The sequence below is a fragment of the Phocoena phocoena genome, chromosome 2 (assembly GCF_963924675.1).
Source record: "Phocoena phocoena chromosome 2, mPhoPho1.1, whole genome shotgun sequence".
Classification (NCBI taxonomy): domain Eukaryota; kingdom Metazoa; phylum Chordata; class Mammalia; order Artiodactyla; family Phocoenidae; genus Phocoena; species Phocoena phocoena.
In genome coordinates, this window is record NC_089220.1 from 168,266,159 (window position 1) to 168,288,126 (window position 21,968).

The 21,968-nt window shown below is 41.2% G+C and overlaps 1 pseudogene; it reads left to right on the forward strand.

Annotated features, from left to right (window-relative positions):
- Positions 1-1,079: 1,079 nt before the first annotated feature.
- LOC136118785 (DNA topoisomerase I, mitochondrial-like) lies at positions 1,080-2,400 on the forward strand (annotated as a pseudogene).
- The last annotated feature ends 19,568 nt before the right edge of the window (positions 2,401-21,968 follow it).

The window sequence follows — 21,968 nt, forward strand, 5'->3', positions numbered from 1 at the left end:
TTCTGTTTTCTCTTGCTCCGTTCATTTTTCCCCCCCCCAAGTTCAGAGCCCTCTATCAGATGTCTCTTACAATCTAGACCAACTTTTTGGGGTGTGTTAAGACTCCCCCCCTTTTTTCCTATTCCTGCTCTTATTCTCTAATTTTGCACTGAAATGGGTATTTCCTTTCTCCTCCACGTGTCTTCTTTGTTGGATTAATTCCTTTCCTTCTTCAATACCTCCTCCTTACTCAGAAGGGTTGTTAACAATGAAATTTACTGTTCTAATTCTTTGGCTTATTTTTTGCCATTCAGGCCAGGTCCTGGCACTTCTTCGCTTCTGTCACCTAGATTAGATTGATTAGAGGGAGAGGAAGGTAACTGATTGGCAATTCACTACTTGGGCTGTTCTAAATGTTGGAACCAAGCCTGTAACACTTTGATTTAATGCTTCAGAATGAACTTGAATCTTGGCCAAACTCACCAATTATTTGGCTTCAGTGTACAAACCTGAGCTGCATTTAGCTTCCCCTCCTGTCCCCTGGGTCCTGGACTGGAATCTCTGGGTGAAAGCAGAGCTGGTCTGTGCTTGGGGCTCAGCATGGCTGCTAGCCATGGTTTGCAGTAAAGGCAGGAGTGGGAATGGGAAAAGGAAAGGTGTACAGTCTCCTCCGACACTTTCTCAGAATCCCTCACCCCGTTCTTAAACAAAGCCTTATAGGCACTGAAAGTCAGATTTTTAGTTTTTAAATTATTGGTCATGGAAGTTAGGTAAGCTCTTTAGTACGCTCCATGTTTTTTGGCCATCCTTTGGACGCATGGTACTCGATACAGGTTTGAGCTTTTGTGCTTGTTTGATACTAGTTGATACAATAAGTGCTTCAATATCACACAGAAATGAAAGCTGCGTTTCCCTTGCCACTCGTGAAAACTCTACCGTGGCCCTCTACTGTGTGTATTTAGGAACTTAAGAGTTTAGAATCAATCCTCAGATCCCACAGAACCCCTAACTTCAGATATTTTCACCGTGTTTCCTATGGTATAACGACACTTTTCCCGCATGGAAAATGCACTGGGCTGACTCTGTCAAAGAGCTGTATCTTAGACGGGCACCGAGAGAAGATCGGCAATTTCAAGACCGAGCCCCCTGGGTTGTTCCGGGGCCGCGGCAGGTGGCCCTGGGCACGTCCAAGCTCAACTACCTGGACCCCCGGATCAGTGTCGCCTGGTGTTCCCCATTAAGATGGGGATACTGAAGAGGAGGGTCCTGCCGGAGGACGTGACCATCAACTGCAGCAGGGACTCCGAAGTACCCGAGCCTCCGGTAGGTCACCGGTGGAAGGAGGTGCGGTGCGACTGCACGGTCACGTGGCTGGCGGCGTGGACAGAGAACGTGCAGAACTCCATCAAGTACACCATGCTGAACCCCAGCTCCAAGCCGAAGGGGGAGAGAGACTGGGAGAAGTATGAAGTGGCTCGGCGCTTGAAAGGAGTCTGGGCGAGATCCGTTCTCAGTACCGGGCCGACTGGAAGTCCCGAGAAATGAAGGCGAGACGACGCGCTGTGGCCCTTTATTTCATCGACAAGCTGGCGCTGCGAGCCGGGCACGAGACGGAGGAGGGTGACGCGGCTGACACGGTGGGCGACTGCTCCCTCCGCGTGGAACACGTCCAGCTGCACCCAGAGGCCGATGGCTGCCCGTACGTCGTGGAATTGGACTTCCTGGGACAGGACTCGATCCGCTACTACAACAGAGTGCGGGTGGAGAAGCCGGTGTACGAGAATCTGTAGCTGTTCATGGAGAACAAAGGCCCTGGGGATGAGCTCTTTGACAGACTGACCACCGCCAGTCTGAACAAGCACCTGCGGGACCTGATGGATGGCCTGACGGCCAAGGTGTTCCAGACCCGCAACGCCAGCCTCACTCACCCTGCAGGGCCAGCTGAGAGCGCTGACCAGAGCTGAAGATAGCGTAGCTGCTAAGATTCTGTCTTACAACCGAGCAAATTGGGCCGTTGCCGTTCTCTGCAACCATCAGCGGGCGAATCCCAAGACCTTCGATCAGTTGATGCAGACTCTTCGGTAGAAGATTGAGGCGAAGAAGAAGCAGGTGGCCGAGGCCAAGGCACAGCTGAAGAAGGCAAGGGCCGACCACAAATCCAGAGGGGACAGCAGGTCCAAGAGCTTCCTGGAGAAGAGGGGACGGCTGCTGGAGAAACTTGAGGAGCAGCTGGGGAGACAGAGCTTGCAGGCCACAGACAAGGAGGAGAGCAAGCAGGTGGCCCTGGGCACGTCCAAGCTCAACTACCTGGACCCCCGGATCAGTGTCGCCTGGTGTAAGAGGTTTGGGGTGCCCGTGGAGAAGATCTACAACAAGACACAGAGGGCTCTCGACATGGCAGGCGAAGACTTTGAATTCTAAATGAGCATCTCTGTGCCTCGTTGGAACTTATTTTTTTTCACCATTAAAGCAGATCGGGGAATTTTGTACAAAAAAAAGAGCTGTCTCAGAAGGCACACATCAGGTCCCTGCAAACTCAGGGAGCCCACGCTCTTGTTGGTGCATGTCTGAGGCCACAGATTTCCATGCTGCCAAACAAGTCGGTGGGGACACTCTGGCAGCTTGACGGTGATTTTTATGTGGAAGGATGTTAAGAGCCTCCTGGATGCAATTCAATCAGACCAGGACCCATATTAGACAATTCTGCCAAATGTATACTAATGTAAAGTAAACTAGGTGGCTGTTCATTCCTTATCATTATTTTTGTAACACTTGATCTAAGTCAAAAGCTTAAGAAAAGAGTTTGCCCCTTCCTCCTCTCCTCCCACCTTCATGGCCTTTGTTCCGACAAAATGACATTGATTTAAGATCCATTAGATTAACCAGTTGCTTCTCAGACAAACTAAAAGTAATCCCGAACTGATTTTACAATCTATTGGTTTGCAAACAAGTTTGACAAAACCCATGAATTTCCATGGAGAAACTCAACTTCTCTGTGTAGATGCTTTGACCTGTACACAGAAGTTGGCTCTTTGTAACCAATAGCCTTGTAATATTTGAAGGTTTAAAAAGTCTGCCCAAATGTGGGGAAAATTTAAGCATCAATTTAAAAAACTAGTGAAAATTTTGAGCTCACTTAAAAAAACATATTTTGAGCACAAGGTAAAGAAACATTTATATATTATGTACATAATACACAAAATAGTGAAACCCTGTAGAAGCTACAGGTAGGCATTTAGGCATCAAGAATTTTGATTTATTTGTTAGGAAATGCAAGACTATACACATGTTTATTTGACATGTGTTCTAAGAATGTGAATGTTGGATATGGTATGATAATGTCAGGGCAGCCACAGGAGGAAATAAGAATGAGGCTTAGAAGGAAGAGTTGATTATACACACAGGTCCTAGAGAGCCATCACATGAGATGCAGGGCCACAGGGGAAGCACCAGGTTTGGGTCAGGTGGGAGAAGACAGGAACAAGGGGAAATTCCAGCTCATAGCCTTTATTGGGATTTCTGTGAGAAAAGCAAGACAAATCAGAGTAAAGAGTTTAGATTTGGATAATTACAGGAAAGCCTGGGCTATAGGATGGTGTCTCGCTGGTGGTACCGGTCCAGGGATGACTTGGAGCTTGTTTTGTGAGAAATAGATAAGGGAGTGGTTGAGGCCATAGACTCGGATTGGTTGGTTTGCACATGAAAAATGTGCTCCCAGCTCAGCACGTTGTTATCTTTAAGAAATGGGTTTGTCTTTTGGCCAGAAAGCTTTTGAAGGTGTCAAACCATCATACAATACAGAAAATGAAGAAACAATTAATACAGCATCTTTAGTAACTTTCACACTAAGTTACGTGCTATGCATATTTTATGTATAAGACAGTCTCTATATTTCACAATCCCAAACTACAGAACAAGGACATTTATAAGGGAAATGTTGATCATCTAGGAGAAAGAAGAGATGACCCTATAATATACTTCTTAATAAAGTAGGAGGGGATAAGACCCATAGCACACATGGTGCTAAGGGTCTCAATTCCAAGGAGATGCTGCTCCACTGGCGTGTGCACTAATTAACTTAATAAAATGTTACCAGTAATTTAAAAAACTTCCCAAATTCCCATCCTTAATAACATTCTGACCTCTACTCCCAGAGTTAAGTAACTTTTGTTACTATCTTTCCTTTTTTTAAATTTTACTTTACAAAGTCTGAAAAGATATTTTTAAGACAATTTTTTAGAGCAGTTATAGGTTAACAGCAAAATTAAGAAGTTATAGTTTTCCATATGCCCCCTGTTCCTGCACTTGCATAGTTTCTCCCATTATCAACATCCTCCAGCAGAGTGGTACACTTGTTGTAATTGGTGAACCAACATCGACACATCATAATCACTCTAATCCATAGTTTTACCTTAAAGTTTAGTCTTGTGTTGTACATTCTTTGGGTTTGGATAAATGTATAAGGACATGTAGTCATACTATAGTATCATACAGAGTATTTTCATTGCCCTGAAAGTCCTCTGTGCTCTGCCTATATACCCTCCCCTGCCCGAAACTCTGGCAACCTCTAATCTCTTAACTGTCTCCATAGTTTTTTTTTTTCTTCTCTTCCAGAATGTCATACAGTTATTATCATTCAGTATGTAGACTTTTCAGATTGGTTTCTTTCACTTAGCGATACGCGTATAAAATTCCTTCCACCATTCATCAGATATAATGGATTTAGCAACAAGTATCGTAAAACTCTGGCTTACCAATCAAAAGGTAATGTATTATTTCTCATAATGAAAAAAAAAGGGGGGGTAGGGTACCCAGTAAGGTCTGATGAGTACTTTCCACTGAGTCTGTATTCCACTATCTCTGCTTTTGGCTTCATCCTATAGTTGGTTTCCTCTTGTGATCACAAACGGCTGTAACATATCACCTGGAGACAATAGTAACTAGTGGCGGAAAGGGGTTTACCTTTACATCTCTTGTGTCAGTAGGAAAGGACAACTTCTCATGCTTGGAAAGATTTTCTCCTGTGGTTCACTGGCCTGATTTTGGCCACCTTTTTTTTTCATACCGACCCTTGGCAAGGGTTAGCCTTCTGACCACTGGACTCCTTAGACTCCTCCAGACCCACTGGATCAGATGATGGGGTCAGCTTCCTTAGAAATACTTGGCTATGTGGAGGAAGACTGGATATCTTAAAATATATGCTCTTAGGAATCAGAGAAATTTCCTGCAACCAACAGGGCACGTCACACTCCTGTTTTCATTTATTGAAATTCCTGCTTTTACTAGTCATATAGAATGTCACACATGGTCATATCAATGAGCACATTTGAACAGTTAATAAGATTGAGCTGAGATTAGGACACAGGGGCTGTGTTAGTGATGCATGTTTGCCTTTGGGGCAGCCCAGCATAATACTTAGGAGCGTCGGCTCTGAAGCAAATGCCAACTTCACATAGCTGTACGATCTTGGGCCAGTTAAACCTAACTTCTCAAAGCCTCCATTTCCTCACCCATAAACTGCAGTCATCTCATCTGGTTGTTAGAAGGATTAAAGGAGATAATGCGTATACCACGTGTTTGAAAATACCTATCATATTTTAAATGTTCAACACACCCAAGACATAATATCTTATTATATTTATTTTTGTACATTGTAGGCTCTCATACACACCGGTGACTGTAAATACTAAAACAACTACAAAGACAAACAAACAAAAGCAACATAGAATCATATTAGCGAGTGACATCAAAAAGGAAAAGAAAAACAATAAAATCTCATCCTGCACAGGCTCTCTGACTACCAACAGAAGCAGAGACGGGCTCCGCTGGAGGACTGTTTCCCTAAGTTGGGCTTGTGATAAATTCCCACAGATTAAAGTCAAGGATGTTTTCACAAAGATCACCAAACACAGGAGAAGGCAAGCCGCTGCAAGTTAAGAGATGGAAGGATGGATGCTTTTAGATTCTCACATCTGCAGAATGGCCTTAACAGACAAGGGCAACAGAGAACAGTATACATTGATGCAGCAGAAGTCACAGAGACCAAAGGAACGGAGCCCAGGAACATACCCATGCACGTAGGGAAATCTGATGGACAGAGTCAGCGTCACACATTAGTGTGGAAAGGAAGGTTGCTAAACAAATCAAGCGCTCAAAATAAGCTATCCCAGCGCAGGGGAGAATGAAAAGGGGTCCCAGTTCACACCCATCATGTGCAACTATCCACCTTGAATAGACTGAGAACTTAAATGTTCAAAGCTGAGCCTGCGTGTCCGGAGCCTGTGCTCCGCAACGGGAGAGGCCACAACACTGAGAGGCCCACGTACCGCAAAAAAAAAAAAAAAGTAGATGTTAGCTTAGCTATGATGGTATAAGAAAGAAAGTAGGTAACTGAGAAAGACATAATTATAATCAGGTTCCAGATATACCTATGTCCACAAAGGTGGACAGTACAGATTCTAGACTTTAAGTCATTCTTCGGTGGCAGCCTATCAAAAAAATCTTGGGGCCAGGAGATGAGTTTTTCTAATGTTGATCGAATGACAGTAAATACACTTTGATTTATTCTTTAAAGGAAGCGGCACAGGGTTTTATTACAGGGCTCCCTTACATAGTAATAACATTTCACATTATTCACCTTCAGAAGACAAAATACAAAACAAATTCTTGTATTAGATAACGGGTGAACAATGGCTGATTTGAATAAAAATTTATTTAAATGTCATTTCTAAAAGACAATGCATTTCGATGCAGATCTCATTTGCAATTTCAGAAAATCATACCTTATTACATAAAGATAATCTTGAGTAACAAGATCAATGCCCAGATGGATTTGGTCCCATTTTGACATCACAAGTCGTAAGGACCCTGATTCGTGTAATAGGCAAACGAATGGCATTTTCTGATACTTTTAAAGTCAGAATAATGACTGAGAAGAGCTGCCCAAAATTCTGCTAGGCAAGGGACATATTGGAGTGGGGACTGGGGGGTTGTGGACCACTTACTGGTGAACCTGAGGACAAAATTCAGCCCCTCCCCCCAAAAAGGAAGATAAAAGCCTTCAGACAGGCATTCTCTCTGGCCTCCTGGCTCAATAATTTATGTCACCCTGAGGGCATTTAAGGTTTGTGCCACGGTGTTTCAGGCTACTGCTGAGGAGACTCATTAACTGTGTCTCTTAGGTCACTTGTGTTTACGGCTGACTATAGGCGTCTTCACTGTAAGGGTCTCTCATACACTGATCGGATTCTATTACAATGTCTGGGAAAAACTCATTCACAGTCTTTCCGTTGATGAAAGATTTTTTAAAATTTTACCACAGATAAATCAAAGAGTCTCTAATAATTCTCCAAGGTCAAATTTTTTCACCCAACCTTATCTTCCCTACAGCAATCTTCATGGGAAGTTGAAACATATGTAGGTTTGCCTTGATTTAGGGCATGGATTTAAGAAGACATATGGCAAACAAGCCAACACTGGGTCAACAAATATATATGCCAGGATTTATCCGTTTAAAAAAATTTTTCATTAACCCTGGCAAAGACAGGGTTTCCGTGGCCTTAATGCACAATGACTCATGCTTTTAACTACTTATAGATTGTTCCCTAGCCATGCAGACACCTGTCCATTCTTCAAGCGAATAGTACCAGATTGACAAATTACTCCCATACGTATGCTTCTTGTTAAAATTTAAAAAAAGAGAAAAGAGTGAGTATATGGGGACTTCCCTGGTGGCGCAGTGGTCAAGAATCCTCCTGCCAATGCAGGGGACACGGGTTCGATCCCTGGTCCAGGAAGATCCCACATGCCACGGAGCAACTAAGCCCGTGCACCACAACTACTGAGCCTGTGCTCTAAAGCCTACCAGCCACAACTACTGAGCCTGCATGCCACAACTACTGAAGCCCGCGCACCTAGAGCCCACGCTCCGCAACAAGAGAAGCCACTGCAAAGAGAAGCCCTGCGCACCACAACTAAGAGTAGCCTCTGCTCACCACAATTAGAGAAAACCCGCATGCAGTAACAAAAACCCAAAACAGCCTAAATAAGTTAATTAATTAATTTTTAAAAAAAGAGTGGGTATATCTATACATATAGCTGAGTCACTTTGCTGTACACCTGAAACTAACACAACATTGTAAATCAACTATACTCTAGTGAAAATTTAAAAAAAGAAAAATGATAAACATTTCAATGAACATATCTTCATAGATAAGATCATTATAAATATAGTGAAAACATCCAAAATATAATATGAATTCATTAGCTAAGAACCTAAAATCTCTCAACCAAATCAGTTGGGTTTGGGGGGCGCTTGAAACTGCATTATTTGGCAATGTAGTGAGAGGAGAGTAACTTTTTTCTTTAGCTTTGCTGTCTCTTTTCATCAAAAGGAGACATTTTTCATATCTGCAGAACAGGACTTTCCCTAATTTTCTCTTATTTCGTAAGCATCGTCTTTCAGGGTAATTCTGAAATTGGCCATCAAACAAACGTCAAGCATTACAAACATTTTTGTTTGATTTGCACTCTTTTTTAATTGATTCTAGCCAAGACCTCTCTCTTGTTTAGCTGTAAATAATTTGTTGATTTTCTTTCAAAATGTCCATGATTTTTGAAAACAAAATGACATGAGTTATGCTCATAGGGTTATGCTCAGGGCAATTCATTCTCTTCCTCACAATAACGTAACACATATTTCACATAAGCCTGGAAGCTTACCTTCCTCCCTGCTGCCTAGACCACCCTCACACACAGGTAGTGGCTGCATCTTCCCTGCAAGGGCACTGTGGTCACTGTCTTACTGGGCTGATCCGGACACCTGATTTTCTTAGTATCAGCGCTACACTTAAAACTTGCCATCTTTGGGCTTCCCTGGTGGCGCAGTGGTTGAGCATCTGTCTGCCAATGCAGGGGACACGGGTTCGAGCCCTGGTCTGGGAAGATCCCACATGCCGCGGAGCGACTGCGCCCATGATCCACACCTACTGAGCCTGCGCATCTGGAGCTTGTGCTCCGCAACGGGAGAGGCCGCGACAGTAAGAGGCCCGCGCACCGCAATGAAGAGTGGCCCCTGCTCGCCACAACTAGAGAAAGCCCTCACACAGAAACGAAGACCCAACACAGCCAAAAATAAATAAATAAATAAATAAATATTTAAAAACAAACAAACAAAAAAAAAACTTGCCATCTTTATCTGCTAACCCTATTCTCATTTGAAACTATGTTCTTCAAAATAATTTCACTTTAAAGATGTCAAGTGAAACATGATGCAAAAATCACAAACCTTAGAATTTTCCGTAGTTTTGACTTACTGAGGGTCAGCCTGGGGTGAGGAACGAATTAAATACAGTCAGTATATATTTTGTTGATTGATTCTAAAGTTGACTCGGTTTGTGGGATCTTGTGTTGTTTTCTGAAATTTAATAAATGGCATTAAAATGAAGAACACATTTTAAATTCCAGTTTGCAATTCTCCACCCGCTTTCTAAGACATCAGACAGGTCACCATGTCTCCATCAGCTATGCAAGTCAGCCTCCAACTTTTCAAATCCCCTGCTACATATAAAATGTTTTTGCTTTCCCAGCTCTCACAAGGAGACAAACAAACATTTATGCTGGCTGGAACAAAAAAAAGGGAATTTTGCAGAAATACTTTTGATAGAGTATCTCGAAATTTCAAACACTTAAACATGCTGTTTCTCTAGGACTACAGTGAAAAGTTGGGAAGTTGCTTCATGTTCAGCCTGACTGACGTGCACCTTGGCCTATGAAAAAACACCTCGAGGAATGTGTGTCCCTCCCTGAGAGAGTGAGCTTTAGAGGAGAGTATAACCTTTAGAATCAAGCTATGGAAAGTCTGAATTCTAGCTAAGCTGCGTTCTTGTTATGCGATTGTAGGTAGCACACTTCAGCTCTCTGGGCCTAATGTTCTTATTTTTTAAAGATTGACTGAGACAACATATGTGAAGTATGGAATGATTTCCCCAGCATATAGTAAGTGTTCAATAAATTTAAGCCATCTGTTACTATGCAATTTATGTGTTCTGGAAGGATCCTCTTTTAATACCCTGCTGATCCCTCAATACATATTTATTGTTTATATGAGCAAACGGATTGAAATTGGTTATTTTTGAAAAATTAAATTTAATTGCTATGTTCTAATATAACCCATGACATGCTAGGTAGGTGTCACTATTTGGAAACCGATGGCATCAGGTTTTGGGTTTGAGTTGTGACTTTCTTTTTCTAGGATTGCAACAATTTCTAAGTTACACTCACCCATTCACAGCATCATGGACCCATTTGTAGGGAAGTAGCATAATTCCTTTGTAAGAAGTTAAATTTTGCAGTTTGAGAAATCCCCCAGTAAGAACTGCTGACAGCTTGAGTGGGCAAAGGAAAACCCAATGTGAAAATGTGGCTGTTTGATTGGACCGTGGCACCTTCCCTTCTGGAAGTGTCACGACAGACAAATGCTGGGATATCTGCTCTCAGGTTTTGTTGTATCCTGTCTTACAACTGACATAAAATGACGTCTCTAATCCGTGTGCACTTTGGGTTACAGCCCTGTATGTCAAAATAAAAGCCAGCAGGGGAGGCTAGGAAGTCTCACTAAACATCCTCCTTCTCTGATCCACCCTCTCTGCCGACTGGCCGGTCCACACCTGTGGCAGCTCCATTCTGAGAGGTGAGAGCAGCTGGCTCCCAGCACGTGTAAGCCCAGCTTGGGCTGGTACGGATCCTTAATGAGCTGTCAAGTGTCACAAGAGCATTTCAGGAAAAAAGAAATATATGTGAATGTCATATGTTTTGTGAATCTTAATACTATAATAACATATTGAAATGTTTGTGATTTTCACAGGCAAGTCGGGGAAAAAAAGTTTTCTTTTGTCCTTTTGGTTATCCATACGATCAAAGCGAGCGGCATGGAGCGAATTCCAGAGTGCACAATGCCAGTGTTATGTTCATTTGGCTTTGGAATGCTGTTTGTGGTTTTCTTTGGGCTGCAGATTTTTTTTTTCAGGTGAGTTTTTTTTTTTTAATTGTATCCATTTTCCAAGCTTGGTAACTGCCCTGGGTTGGACCATAATGGCAGACCAATCTGCCCAAAAAACTTTTGAAGGCAAACCTGTGTGGAAATCACTAGTAACGATAATGATGGCGGTGTTAATGCCTGCTGCCAAGGTCTGTTGATCCTTCACCATGTGCCTGGACTTTCTGATGACTCTTGTTTTCTCACCTGTCAAAGGAGGAGGACAATAGTGTCTACCTCGAGGGTTTGCTGTGGAAATCGAGTACACATAGAGCACGCTGGACATAGGAAAGCACGTTAGCTGTTCTTATTGTGTGTGAGCTCATGTCATCCTCATGGCAATTATGTAGGGTCGCTATCGTCACTGACACTGTCTCTCAGATGAGGAAACTGAAGGGCGGATGAAGCAGTTTCCCCAAAGTCACAATATAAGTGGCAGAGCCAGGAGTAGAACCCAGGTGATCCGACCCTTGACTAAACCTGCTCATATTGTTTGAGTTTCTCTATTTTTTTTCATGATCAAGAATGAATTTATGATAAAATTATAAAAGAAAAACAGATATATTTGTTCAAAGCTTTGAAACTTTCACATGGCAAAAGATATCATGAACAAACTCAATCAAAAAACTATAAATTTAGGGAAAATATTAAATAAAGAGGGTAATACGCTTTATATTATAAAGAATTCTTTTTTGTTTAAGATGGTAAAAAAATTTTTTTGGCTGTGCCACATGGCATGTGAGATCTTAGTTCCCTGACCAGGGATCAAACCCGTGCCCCCTGCAGTGGAAGCACGGAGTCGTAACCACTGGACCTCCAGGAAAGTCCCATAAAGAATTCTTAAAAGTTGGTAAGGCAGATATGAACAACCAATAGAAAAATGGGCAATTAAGTGGCTATTTACATAAGAGAAAATTCAAATTTTGGGGAAAAAAACATTAAGTAGAAGGTAAAACTCAGAGATTTGTAAATTAAAGTAACAATGAACTATCATTTCACACCTATCAAGACTGGCACACCCTTAAAAGACAGATTACAGCTATTATTAATATAGATGAACCAAAAAGTGTATTCTCATGCATTGCTACAGTAAGTGGTTAAAAAAAAGACATTTAAAGCAAAAACTGGCATTTCTGTAAAACATATACGTTAAACGTTAAAAATATATTTATTGATAATTACCCGTGAGTACTACCACTGAGTATCTCAGAGTTTCTCTCTTTTCCTGGGCAAGCATCATAATTCCAGAAATTAAGGACTTAGACTTACTTGTATGGCATCTGATTAAAACACATGGGGATCTCTGATTAACTGACTGTATGGATTTGGTCAAGTTACTAGAAGCCCTGGCATTTTAATTCCAATGAAGGAGATGAACTATGATTTCGAAGGATCTTCCTGACACTGTGAACATTCTAGAAGCCTAAGAAGTTTACACTCTCTCAAGCAATTCACCTGGTTTCTTGGACCTCCAAACAAGGGGAAATTGGTTTAAATTGTACCAGAAGGATTTTTTTTTTTTTTGGTAAGAATGTTCTCTTGGTAATAAGGTAGTGAACACTGAAAAGAGAAGCTTTTCAAGCTCCTCACTTAAAGCTCTGTGAGAAGAAGGTGGGCCCCATCACTTGGAGCTGTCAGTGGCTCTTAATGCGTAGAGGCTGAGCCCTGACTAGGTTATGGGTTTCTTGTAGCTAAATGGTTCTATTTTTCAACGGTGTTAGCTCCACAGTAACTGTTAGGATGGACGGTCCTAGTCAAATAATTAGCCTCAGAATCAAGCTGTGAGATTAGTACTGGCTGAGTAAAGCAGGCAGAGGCTGTCCTCAGCATCCCATGCACCAGAGAGGCAGGTGTGTGGGTGCAGGACACTCTGTGGGCTGTGGGAGGAAGGAAAGATGCCAGTGGAATCAGCTTTGGTCCAGGGTTACATTGTGAACCAGGCTGGGTTTTCTCGGATATCTCCAGCCACACTGGATGCTACCCCACTCTCCTCAAGGAACTCATGGTGCTCAGGAGTGAGGATCCCGCTACAGCATGGAGTTTTGACCTTTCCTTCCTTCCTTCCACCCCACATCCATGTCTTCAGGTCCAACGCTGTTTTTTGTTTTGTTTTGTTTTGTTTTTTTGTGGTATGCGGGCCTCTCACTGCTGTGGCCTCTCCCATTGCGGAGCACAGGCTCCGGACACACAGGCTCAGCGGCCATGGCTCATGGGCCCAGCCGCTCTGTGGCATGTTGGATCTTCCCGGACCGGGGCACGAACCCGTGTCCCCTGCATCAGCAGGCGGACTCTCAACCACTGCGCCACCAGGGAAACCCCCAATGCTGTATTGAGAAAGGGCCCAGGGAGGTTTAATGTGTAACATTTCCAGGTAGAATCACTGCTTTCTAGTTCCTCTGAATACATAGCTCAGAATTTAACCCTGGGGGAGAGCTTTAGACAAAGAAGCAAGACCTTCCTATGTGGAATGTTTTCTCATGATAGAGGGAAGAGATGGCTCTCACCCCACCATGGCCGAGGGCAGCCTGGCCTGGAATGGGGAGAGTCAGAACTCCATGGGGAAGATCAATTGAAAAATGTGGGATGTGAGTCAACATATTAGATAGACATTTTGCATATATATGGTTGTTATAAATTTTTAAAGAAATTTTTAAGACATGATGTTCAGGTTATGTGCCATGATTTCTACAAGTTATTTAAGTTAATCACAGTCGTGGCAGTGGTAGAATAAGACAAATGGGAGTTAACGTAATCAAAAATAATACAATTTTAGTGGTAGTGATTAAAACCGAGAGAGAATCCCTTATACCAGGCACACTCATTAACATCCTAACTAGTGAGATAACGAAACATATTCATTTAAAATTTTTAAAAAATTATCCAAATATTTGCATTTCCATTTTTTTTAGAAAAATAAGTCCACACAACATGTATTATTTCTTCTCCTTATTTCAGTTTGTTCTTATTAATAAACATGAAAAGATGGTACCATGAATCTGTATTATTCCAAACAGAGCTGAATTTTCCCTTTTACTTAAAAGATGCTTTGTTTCAGCTCAGGGCAGCTTGCAATTAATTTCTGAGAACTTATGATCCTCTTAGACTTCTGTAATATATTTTGAGTAAAATCACAGGAGAAGTCTTTTTTGACATATAAATATAACTTACTTCCCCAATTTTATGGTATGCATTTCCCGTTATGTGACGAGCTGGTGGGCTCTCTTGCTTATCCGCCATTTCTTAGGCATTCTGTCACACATTATCCTATTTAATCTTCACAAAAGCACTGAAAGTTAAATAACACTGTATCTGCTTTTCGGATGAGGAAGTTATAACTCAATAAATAAAGTGAGTTACTCATGATGCCACAGAATGTACACGATGGGAAAGGATTCAAGGCTGGACAAAACGCTCATGTCGTTTTGGTCTCTGAGGAAAATGAGCTTAAGGATCTCTCTTATTTCTGTGCTAGTTCTTTCTGAGGCTAGCAGGACCAACTCTTTGGCTTGTACATCAGCACTACTGGTCAGGAAGTCTCCAACCACATCCAATAAACGAAATATTTTCTCCTTTGGATGGATAATGAAAGAAGACACATTTGTTTAAATCTGTTTTCTAGGACTCATAACTACCATGTAAAGGTTTATAAAAGATCTAAGATATGACACTTAGCTGGAGGTCTACGGTTAAGATTCATCAGGGTGGAGCAGTCTGGGTGAATTATATTTTACTAACTGAAACTTATGCTTTATTTCCAACATAATCTTCAGCTTTTGCTTTTTATTGCTGTCTGTATCTGTCCTGACATTGCCATCATCTCTCAGCAGAATCAGCATTTATTGAGTTCCTAATACTCTATAGGTTTTCTGAGATCCCCTTAGCTTCTGGCATGGATTACTGAATAATCTGAATATTTTGAATCTATTCAATTCTGGAATCAAGTCCTTGAATGCCTGTATCAGAGCAAATGTAACTTTTGGAGGTGACCTAGGATTGCTCTTAGGAGACCTTCATAATAGCTGGTTTCTTTTGAATCTTTTGCTATCGTTAGGATGTGTTACTTAATCCCCTTCATGTCTTCTTCTACACTGGTCCCCAAATACCAGCTTGTCTCCCATGAGCTGAGCCCAAACCGAGTGACTACTTAATATAAACCATGGTTTTATTGGCTTTTTGCATTTCTAGAGTGGTTGTGATGAAGACGACCTTCCAGTTAATTTGTGTCTTCATTTTTTTGCCTCCAAAATACCATCAATCCCAACATTACAAATCTTATTAGGTGATGTTGAGTTGAAAAATCTAAATAATTTGTGTAGCGTCTGAAAATATTCCGTTATTAAGGGTCGGGTGTGTGTAATCATCTAATCCTGAAGACTTTACGACATTATGTGAGGATATTTTAATGATACTGTATTTGTTTACGATTATTTCATGAAAGTCACAACATTCTCACTTACTGGTTCTGAAATGGCTTGTTTAGATAGTTGTAAGAGTAGAATGGATGATTAACCATATGGTTGCTGCTGTCTTAATTGTGTCTGTGTCATTAATATTTTATCAACATATATTACTCTTTCCCCAGAAAACCCAGTAAAATTTCCACACTTATCTCTCCAAAGATATCCTGAAGTGTATGGTAAGGATCCCAGGAGAGAGAAGTGTTGGGTAGGACATCCACAGTAATAAAACAAACATTTTATCCAGGAAGTTGGACTTATTCAGTTGAGGCAGCTCGTGTGTCCTAAAGAAGCCCATGTAAGTGACCTGCAGCAAACCCAGCATCATACCTCCAACTCCAAACCGCTGGGCTTGAGATGGCTGGGAAGACTCCATGATGTGCAGTCACAATGGCTTTGTCCACATCACGCAGGGGCCACTACGGGTGGTCTGTAGAGCTTGCTTCCATAGGCAGTGCTTAATATTTAGGGGTTTAAGAACATACTCTTGTTTTTCTCTCTGTATTTTTGTACCTTCATTTTAATTAGCTTTTTTTTTTTTTTTTTTTTTGCAGCACGCGGGCCTCTCACCGCTGTGGCCTCTCCCATTGCGGCGCGCAGGCTCAGCGACCACGGCTCACGGGCCCAGCCGCTCCGCGGCATGTGGGATCCTCCCATCTTCCCGGACGGGGGCACGAACCCGCGTCCCTCGCATTGGCAGGCGGACTCCCAACCACTGCGCCACCAGGGAAGCCCCTAATTAACTTCTTGATCCATTTTCCAAGTCCTTCTAATCCCAGATTCGTAACTGATATGTATGAGCCCACGGACTATTGCTCTGGGAGGTAAATGAGTACCGAGATATTATCAGCTTTTCAGTGGAAATTACGTGGCTTGGAATCCAAGCTTTATTACATTTAATTCAGTTCACAATGAGGCTGAAAGTAGAGTTTTAAGTCACCTAGGAACACTTAGAAAACACATAAGACACACTATAGAAATATACTTGTTGAAACAAACCAGGCAATAGGCTTCCATTTAGTTTGTAGAAAGCTGGTGCTGTCATTCTGGCCTGGCAACCTTGTATCACACTTGTTACTGTCATAGACAGGAACTTTCTAGAAGCACTAGACAGTGCATATACACACAAGCTCTGTTAGTTTCTTACCTATTTAAGAGAGTTGATATCTGGTTAAAGTAAGGCACATTTATAAATCTTTGTAAAATCTAAATAATAGCATTTGAAATTTTGTCCTTTCTCCATCTGTCTCCATTCCTTGCTCCCCATGCCCTCTGCGTGGTTAGTTGGAGGCATGTATTTCCCTCAGCAGCCCTATAACTGTGCCTTGTCTTCGTGAACTGTTCAGGAAACTGGAAATATGTAAGAATCATGAAAAATATTTTTTTTTCTTGAAGGAACCGGAGGATAAAAGTACCAAAAAAGAAATAAAAAAAAACAAACCCAAATCTAATCATTATTATGGCCCCATTTTGTGGTTTTTAATGATCGCAGCTTGTTGCCCCAAGTCCTTTTGCAAAAGGTCAAGACCACTGAGATTGCCCAGGCAACCAACCTTCAGCAAAGAGATACTCAAGAGAGCAATTTGCTAATGCAGCAGGAACTGGTGATGGTTAACTGAGGAAAAACAGAACGTGAGCCCTAGTCCTTGATTCACTGGCTGCAGAAGTGAAAATGGAGAAGAGAACATGAATTAGCAGTAAATCAAGCCGGGGATTGAGCTGTGGGTCCAGGACTAATGAGCCTTTTGCTCTAAATCCACTCTTCCTGCCTCACGTTGGCTACCCTGCACTGCCCGGCTAATGAATTCTGCTCACCTCCTGCCAGATTCGTGTTTCATTCCCAGCAGACTAAGGAACACCCTTGCTATACTTGCAGCGTTCCCAAGCCTATAGAGTTTCCTGGAGCTGCCGTGACTTTGACTGACCTGGGTAAAGAGACAGGAGGGCTGAGGTGCAGATCTTAGTGTTACAGCTGACCCTTTGCTGAAATCCTCCAGAGGACTGCCCTCCCACCCAATCTGAGGGCACAGGGGGAGCTAACCAACACCAGGAGAAAAATCACAAAAGATACGTGGTCATATTTCCTACCCATCTTGAAACTGTCATAATTTATGCTTGTTTGAAAATTATTTTTAGTGCCCTCAGAGTACTGATGATAGAATTCAACAAAATCTAGTATTTTCTTTCTGTGATTTGAGATGAATGGATACTATCTGAGGTGTCCATAGGAAAATGGCATTCTATCTGCATGGGAGAAAAGAAGAAGAAAAAACAAAAAACCTCCTGGCTTCTAAGATCAATCAATCATTTTTAGAACCAATTTGTTCATATTTGTTGGGTACATGATGCACTTGGAATAGTTTATATTCTGTGGATAGAGGTACCCTTCTGAATGGCAAATGTGATCACACACACCACTAGATTTAAGGGGACATTGCTTCATCCAGTCCGTGAGGCAGTTGGTGAGCTCTTTCCTGCCCTGTTATGTCCCCAGGTTAGTAGGGTGTGACAGCTGGCTGCTGACAACTCATTCCTGTCACCCTGGTTTAACATGCTGTGTCTATAGCTGGGCCCTCAAACCAGAAGGCCTGAGTCCAACGACCTCCCGGTTACGCCTGGATCACATCACTTCATCTCCTGTGTCCAGTTTCCTTTTGTTAAGGAAAAATAACGTTGCCTCCTCAGAGGGTGAGTGTAAAAAACCCAGCACAGTATCTGGAATATTCCAAGTGTGAAATGTTACTATCTATCCTCTAAATGACATGTCAGAAGCAAGTCAGGGTCTTTGCAAAGTAATAAAATCATTTAATTTTTTGAAAAAAGAATTCTTCACATTTCTAGAGGGATTACCATGAATGCATCAGAATATTCTTAGAGAAATGACTTGAATACACCACTTCTGATAGTAGGACATTTCTTGCTCTCATTTTTCGGTGCTTAGGAAATAGAAGAGTTTGTGGGTGAAGTTGGGGGTCTTTGTATGCTCTCTTAGCTTCAGCAATGCCTGCCCTATTTTCCTCAGATTCACAGAGATTGATTCCCTGACAGAAGCAGGTTTAGCAGGTCAAGCGTTGCCGCAGAAGCTTGGCTGAGTTTACCCTGTTGTTGGACATACATGTTCTTACCTGTATGGTCTCTCTGAAGATGTGCAGGACCATACCTTTAACGATGGCTTTGGGTAATATGAATAAATAGAAGAGCAGCTCAGTCAAGATTAAAGGAACAGCCATCACCATACACACAGGAGCCAAGTTGTTTTGTTTTTTTTTTTTCAAACATTTTATCTTACCTGGTATAACGTATAACATTTTTATTGTGGCAACAGACAGGCAAGTGTTAAAAGGGCCAAAGCCTGGCACCTGGAGAGAATGAGAGTGTTGGGCCTACATGCTTTAAGCTTTAAGCATCACTCAGAAGCCAGCCTCCCCAGAGTTTTATTTCCCCAAAGAATAGTTTTGATCTGCAAATGTAAATTCTGCAGGAAGCATCAAACCTCAAGGCTGCAGTATAACTTTAAACTGATCCACAATTTAAATATACCATGATGAAGTTCCCAGCTGGGAAAATGAATAGTAGAACAAAAAACCAATTTTGAGGATCAATTTTGAAGGAAACACCAAAAAAATGTTTTTAAAGGCATACTTCCTGCAGCTTTTGTCTTTCCTTTTACATTACAGTGAATTTCTTTTCTCACAGTGGGATTTTAAAGTAATTTATAATTATACACACTTGCAGGGGATGAGAGAGAAATGACCTAATTACAGACCAAATGGATACCCTCTGGCCATCCTGCAATTAGAGCGACTGGGGCAGTGATGGGCTTTATCCTCTTGAGTGGATTCGGTGGTTAACCTGGCAGGGAGTGTGGAAAGTGGTCCACGTGGTCCACAGCATCATGTCAAAATCTGTGCAAATTATTTGGAAAAAAAAAATAAACAGATAAAGCTAAACTTGAAAAGTGATTGTAGAACTGAAACTCCCCCTGCCTAGGACAGGCAGAAGCACAAACTGTGACCAGCAAAGGAGAAAAAAATAGCAGAGCGTTTTAATGCTGTCTCTGTATCTAACTAGATTCTAATTAGTTACAATTAGGCTGCCAGGGAATAACAGCTACAGTGACATTGAAGACGAAAATGCCCAGTTTTAACATAATTCCCACCATTTCATTAGATTTCCCTTCTTTGCTGAGATTTTGTTAGGAACATTAGTGGAAGCAAAATGTCTTAACAGGTGTCTAACGGGGTCACTGAAGCAGTAAATTCCTTTTTAGTAATTCTCTGGCCTTCCTGCTTTTCTCTCTGTACACTCTACAGCACGGGGGATAATTGCTTGGATCACGTGGTCTCAATTCTGTTCTCTTCTTCCAGCTAAGAGGCCATTTCCCCGCCCATTCTCTCTGTAGAAACCAGGATACCTAACCTGTAATGTGGAAAGAGCCGTGTCCTTTGTCTAGTTAGCAAAACTAGTCTGGCTAATATGGAGCTCCTAAAACTCACATGAACACTTAGAAAATGATATAAATGACATGTCATAGAATGGGAAGAGAGAAAGAGCCATTACTGTACGTTTTTTGCATTGGGAGAAAACCAACAGATTCTCTCAATAGTCAATATTGTCCTCATGTGTACAGTGGCTGCACCAAGTGTATCAGTGAGGTGAGAAGGTGGTGACTTAGGACACGTGTCCTGACTGAGATGGACTATTATGACGTGGGACTGCAGAAGGCAATTAATTATTATTAATTCAAGTAATTGGTGATTGGGTGCCCTTTCTATGATTTCTTCACATACAATGAGATTATCTAGAGTAGTGGAATAGCCAGTATTAAAGGGATAAGTATTTTTATACCATCATTGATACATGTACATGGTATTGTTAAACTAAACTATGGAACATTCTTTCAGTGAAATTGTACATATTTCAGTGAGAGCTAAAAAAAATTGGTTAAAAAAATCATTTGTCTCTCTATATTCTTTTTTCACATTCTTTTCCATTATAGGTTATTACAAGATATTGAGTATAGTTCCCTGTGCTATACAGTAGGTCCTTGTTGTTTACCTATTTTATATACAGTAGTGTGTATATGATAATCCCGGACTCCTAATTTATCCTTTCTCTCTTCCCCTTTGGTAACCATGTTTGTTTTTTATATCTGTGAGTCTGTTTCTGTTTTATAAATAATTTCATTTTTTTTAGATTCCACATATAAGTGATGTCATATGCTATTTGTCTCTCTCTATATGTATGTATAACTGAGTCACTTTGCTATACACCTGAAACTAACTCAGCGTTGTAAATTAACTATACTTCAATTTTTAAAAACATGAAAAATTTGTCTAGATCTTCTGGCTATAATTCATGCAGTATTATTTGTTTTTGAATGACAAAAAATATTTTTAAATATTTACCAAAATCTCATGCCTTGAAATCATGAGATATTCTGTTCTCAGATCCCTATATAAGGGGTATACAGTATTCTAAAGAGAGGGATCTTTCAAGCAAAGCAGAAACATAGTTACTTACTATAGGGAATGGGAGAAATATTGAGATTCAAATGGTACTTTTAACTCTAACAAAAGGGAGTGACCTGAAAATATGAAACAGTAATAGGAAATGAAAACACATTCAAGGAACTTAGCAACTCAATAGTACTAATGAAGAACAAGTTGCATATCTCAGAAAACCAGAGAGTAAATCTGATGACTGTCCACCTACACGATAGTCACAATTATTTGTTATGTGTCAGTGTATGGGCAGAAAGACAGAGCATGGAGCTTAGAGTCTACAGGGTGAGCTGGCCCTAGACTCTCCCAACACCCACAGAAATAAAGACAGGGATGGAAATTAAAAGAGAATAAACACAGATTCTGGTTCCATTTTCATGTTGCAAAATATAAGTGCAAATAGGTTTAAAGATGTGGAATAAAGTAGAGAATGAACTTCCAAATCAGAGACCCCTGGAATCAGACTCATTCAGACCCGTTTCCTGTCTCCATCATTGTGAACTATTCACCTGGGGTGGGCTCTGAATTTTTTTGTGCCTCCGTTTTCTCCTCTCCAAAATGGGTACAATAATGATACCAACTTATCTGTCATAAGTATTAAGTGTGTCAATGTATGTAAAATGTTTGGGACCATACCTCTCTTACCCTTTTAATAAATGTTGGATATTACTGTTATATTTATCATTAGAAGAAGGACAAATTGACTGGGCAAGAATAATGGCACTTGGCATACAGGTGCTTAATAAATATTTTGAACGATTTAATGCATGAATATGGAGGAATGAATATACAAGAAAGTAAACATGACATTTTAATAAAGAAAAACATGAAGAGACTGAAAAGAAAAACACACTAAAATAGCTATAAGTAGAATACATTACCCTATTGAAAGACAAGGACTTTTATATTAATAGAAAAAAGTTCAGATGTATTCTGTTTCCAAGACATGGCTCTTCAGACAAAATTGGAAAAGCAGTGTTGTAAATATAGGAT